This window comes from Amblyomma maculatum, chromosome 11 (assembly GCF_055883805.1).
Source record: "Amblyomma maculatum isolate TAMU_Amacu chromosome 11, ASM5588380v1, whole genome shotgun sequence".
In the NCBI taxonomy this organism is placed as follows: domain Eukaryota; kingdom Metazoa; phylum Arthropoda; class Arachnida; order Ixodida; family Ixodidae; genus Amblyomma; species Amblyomma maculatum.
The window spans coordinates 65,789,785-65,794,880 of NC_139354.1; the positions used below are offsets into that span (position 1 = coordinate 65,789,785).

Below are 5,096 nucleotides of genomic sequence, written 5' to 3' on the forward strand. Positions count from 1 at the left end.
CCACCACTGTTGGGTCGGCAGGTGACATTCCCTACGTTATTGTAGGTGATGAAGCCTTCCCTTTGAAGACATTCCTCATGCGTCCCTATGCCCGTCGTGGTGAGCCTGTTTATGAATAGCATTATGCATTTTATAGCCAGTAATTTCCTGATGCTCACTAAAGTTGCTCTTGTTGCCCAGGAGGTAATTCTGTTATTTGTTTTCCATTTTAGAGCAAATATCTGGGTGAAGTACCCTAGTCGAATGGGACTAAAGAGCATTATGCTCATTTAAACAGACAGTTTAGTTTGTGATCTTTGAAGTCCACATTAAAATCTCTATTTTTTTTTTTTGTCACAGTAACCAGCCACATATTTTTTCTCAAAAGCAATGGTACTTGCAGTAATCAAACTCGTTTTTTTAAGTCAAATATAGAATGCAAGTCATCCTTAGTGACATGACGCGTTTTGTAATGCGCCATCTAGAGCAGTAATCCTCAGTAATCTGCGATTTGCTGATGACATTGCCTTGCTAAGCAACTCGGGGGATGAACTGCAAATAATGATTGATGACCTAGACAGGAAAACTAGAAAGGTAGGCTTGAAAATCAATATGCAGAAGACTAAGGTAATGTTCAACAGCCTCGGGAAGGAACAGCAGTTTACATTAGGTCGCGAAGTACTGGAAGTAGTAGGCGAACATGTCTACTTAGGACAGGTAGTAACCGCAGATCCGGACCATGAAAAAGAAATAACAAGAAGAATAAGATTGGGATGGAGCGCATTTGGCAAGCACTCGCAGATTATGACTAGCAGCTTACCGGTATCGCTAAAGAGGAGAGTATATAACAGTTGCATCTTACCTGTACTCACCTATGGCGCTGAGACGTGGAGGCTAACCAAGAGAGTTCTACTTAAGTTGAGGACAACCCAGAGGGCTATGGAACTAAAAATGGTAGGGGTAACATTAAGAGATAGAAAGCGTGCAGAGTGGGTCAGAGAAATAACTCAAGTTACCAACATTCTAGTAGAAATTAGGAAGAAGAAATGGACATGGGCAGGACATGTAGTGCGAAGAGAGGATAACCGATGGTCGCTGAGGGTAACAAACTGGATTCCAAGGGAAGGAAAGCGTAGCAGGGGGCGGCAGAAAGTTAGGTGGCGGATGAAATTAAGAAGTTCGCAGGGGTCAAGTGGATGCAGCTGGCACAGAACCGGGTTAAGTGGAGAAATATGGGAGAGGCCTTTGCCCTGCAGTGGGTATAGTCAGGCTGCTGCTGCTGCTGATGATGATCTAGAGCAGTAAGCATTTGGTCAAATACAGCCATTACCCACTTTATTTTTCATTGTTCCTTTATGCTGTAGAGCTAAAATTTAAAATGATTTAATGTGGCAAGTTGCTTTCAATTAATATGCCTCATGCTTTCATTTACAGACCTGCAGAAGCACAGATTAAGCCCATCTGGACGTGAGGAGTACCAGCAGAGAGCTACTTTTAATTATCGTTTAAGCCGGGCTCGTCGGGTCATTGAAAATTCGTTTGGAATTATGGCGGCAAGATGGCGAATATTAAGGAGGCCCTTTAGAGCATCAGAGGAAACGACGGAAAATATCTGCAAGGCATGTGTTGTGCTGCATAACTTCATGATGTCGGAGAGCGCATTGGCACGATCTGCCTACAGCCCACCTGGCTATGCCGACAGTGAGGACTGGCAGGGAAATGAGACTGCTGGCTTATGGAGGACAGACGGCAATGACCTTCCAGGACTTAGAGGAATAAGTAGACAAGGCTGCCACTCTGCAAGGTAAATAGGGAAAGCCTATGTCAATCAACATTTTTATGCAGTGTATCTTGAGCTACTCCGATGTTGTGTTGCAGGTCTGCTATGGATGTGCTTGACAGACTTGAAAAAAATTTTTTTTTCACGGATGGCAAAGTTCCATGGCAAGAAAGGATTGTCAACCGTGCAGGACGGAAGGTAAAACAAGCAGGACAATGCTGCATCTGCTCTAAAAGATATTCTTTAAAATTAATGCAGGCATGATACTCTTGAATTCAAACAATTGTTAGCTTTATTTCCCTTCAAAATTCCAGACTTTCTTGCTCGGCTTCGTACAAAATTTTAGAAATCTTAAATATAGCTTCCGATCGCTGCCTTGGTGTTAGAGCACGAAGCTTCGCAGTGACTAAGCGGCCCGCGGCGTCACTGTCATCACATTCTTGTTCATTCTTTTGTTTTTTCGTCATGCTAGCAAGACTGCCAGCACATCTGTCAAGGCTCGCCTTGACGCAGTCTTCAAAAGTGTCCTCTGTCCTTTTCTTTCTTCTGCAAAATGATGAAAACTGCATTGTTTCACACCATTTTTTTAATCTTTTATCTTAGGAAGTATGACACTTGCAAGTACATACCGTGAAGGTGGCCCACCTGAAGGTGTTCCTTTGGACAGCCTTGAGAAGAAAAAGCACAAAAAAGTTAATAAATGACTACATGACAAAGTTTGCTTGCTTGCTTGTCTACCTGGCTGGGGGTGTGTATCGCCCAAGTAGCTCAGTCTCAGCTGGTGCAGGGCTAAGAGGCGGCGGCCCGCAGTTTTGAGCCGTTGTAGGGCTGCTAGACCCTGGAACTCTAGCTTGGGCAGGTGCCGGGCTGCATGACAAACAATGCATTTCCAAACTTTCTGATATATATCAATTACTCCAGGCAGTTCCTGCTAATTTCAGTAAAAAGGCTGGTAGATGCTTACCTGCTGTCGTCGTCATCCGAGTTGACAACTGTGTCGTCATACCTGGATTGCATAAAATGTCAGTTCACTGAACGTACGGCATGATATGACTTATATATGGATGTGTCTACTTACAATGCGAGAAGTTGTGCCTCTGCAGGGCTCTGGCTGCTTGTATCAGCACTGCATGAAATAATTGTATTGAAATATGACATTCCTTGTACTCTCCATGTACCAACACTGCTTGAAAACATACTGAGAAGCACATATGTATGGTTTATCCTTGTAAGGTACAAAAACGTCGAAATCTGTAGTGTGTAGTGTATAGCACAGTACACACTTGCTTATTGAGTGTGTACTTACATTCCTAGAAGCTCCATGTCTGGAGAGCTCTGTCTTGTGTCAGTACTGCATGAAATAAGCCCACTGAAGATTGAAATGCCCTCTCACCTTGCCTCAACACTGCTTAAAATACAATCAGAAGCTTGACATTATTGCATACGTTTGCCAGCCAAACATGCCGACAATACTGCCTACCTTTCTGGGGTAGCAAACCTGCTGCAACTCGGTTGACTTGGCCCCTGTGATTGTCTGCATAACAGACGCCACACAAGAACATTTTGGTGCTCAGGCATGCAAGCATGCATGCAGATCACAGCTGCAGGTCATAACTATACATACCAGGTTTTCTTTCGTATGTTTGTCGTGATCCTGAAGTGCAAAAAAAAAAAAGAAACATGTTTACAGCACTGTCAGTGAGGCAATATGCTTAATTCTTCTAACTCTCCGAGGCGTAAACGTTCAAACGACGCGAAATGAGTACATGGAATTTGCAATATTTCCCGGGAGATATCAAAGAATGTTTTAAATTCGCACCTCACAATAGCAAAGTGCCGCAAGCACAAATGGAGCCAGAGACTGCTAAGTATGGCCTGCCACTAGCGCAGCCTGGTCGGACCCAAATCTAACTAGCTTTTCAATGATATTGGGGCTAAGCACGCGTTTCGGAAGTGCGAACGAAAAGGTGTGCATGAAAAGAAGCGGTACGGGTTGTTGAGAAAGAATTATGGCGCTGAAAAAGTTCCGAGTAGGGCAAGCAAAGAAGGAAACATACATCACTGCTACAGCTTCCCACTGCGCAAATGGTAGCGGAACCTCTTTTGGAGCACTGTGGCTATGTACCAAGTCATAAAAATATTCACACTGAAAAGGTAAAACATAGCGGCAAAGGTGTCAGTATACTAACCTGCTGGCGTAGTGCGGCGTGCTTCGCAGCATGCCGTCAATCAGGGGGAAAAGCGCCCACATTTTCGCGCCGTTGTCGCCGTTGCCGGGTGCCCCACTCCGACATGTGGCGTCAATGCCGCTGACTATCTTCAGCCAACGGTCCCTTGCATTTCTAAATTTTGCGGACGCCTGGGAAGCTGCAGAAAATGTTTTTCTCATGCTGAAAGACACTTGTATCGACAACAGATACTAGACACTCCACAACGAAATAAACTTGCCTGTCAGGCCAAACTCCAGTCCGATTAATTCCCATCGGTTGCTTTTTAGATCCGTGTCCTTATAGCCGCAGTGTGTCTTGTCGTAGAGGAAGCGGTAGGGTCGAATGCATTCCAAAAAACGCTCAAATTCCTCAAGCCGCATGTTCATGCTGGAACAGCAACCGCAGCGATGCTCTGTTCGCCCGCGCAGCCGCCGCCGGGAGTCATGAACTTGGACTGACGTCACGGTCTGCGCTCCGCTCCGATTGGCTACTCCGTTCTGCGGGACGGGAAAAATAGCTCCCAACCCCATCGCTCCGCGGAACATCGAACAAGTCAGCCTGCGGGAAAAAAACCGGCTTCTGCGGGAAGCGGCACGCGGAGAACGTCCAGCGTTGCGCGTTTTCCCGCTAGTGTGAGCGTGCCTTAAGAAAGAGAACGCATCGTCACATGCAGGTGGGCATTGCGAAAAGTAAGAAAGGCCGCATGGAGGTTGTGTTAAAGGGGCCGCATATGAAGCAAACATTCGAATACAACTACGGAAATAGGAGCACGAGCCAAGTAAGCTAAGGAGGTATTTGCCTGAAATAGGCTTGAGAAAGGCAGTGACAGCATGATTTGGCTGGTTACGGAATGACGCCTTTCTTCGCGACGACGTGCACGAAGTTATTTCAATGACAAGCGGCAAAACGACGTTTATTTAAATTTAAATGCAAGCTTGCATTACAAAGGCAGGTCAAGACGTGCTACAGGTGGTAGAGGTGGGTGTCAAAATCTGGAGAAAGGAAGACAATGTCGTCGAGGCAGCAGAAGCATATCATTCATTTTAGTCTCCGCAAGATGGTGTCTATCATTCTCTCAAATAATGCAGGAACATTGGGAACGTCGATAAGCGTAGGCGTAAATTCGG

At 45.4% G+C, this 5,096-nt stretch overlaps 1 long non-coding RNA gene across 1 annotated transcript; it reads right to left on the reverse strand.

The window, feature by feature from the left end:
* Window positions 1-2,728: 2,728 nt before the first annotated feature.
* On the reverse strand, window positions 2,729-3,274 carry LOC146174003 (uncharacterized). Its single transcript, XR_014702292.1, has 4 exons — window positions 3,240-3,274; window positions 3,066-3,110; window positions 2,838-2,885; window positions 2,729-2,765 (listed from the first exon to the last, which is right to left on the reverse strand). It is a non-coding gene; the product is annotated as an uncharacterized LOC146174003 (long non-coding RNA).
* Window positions 3,275-5,096: the final 1,822 nt, after the last annotated feature.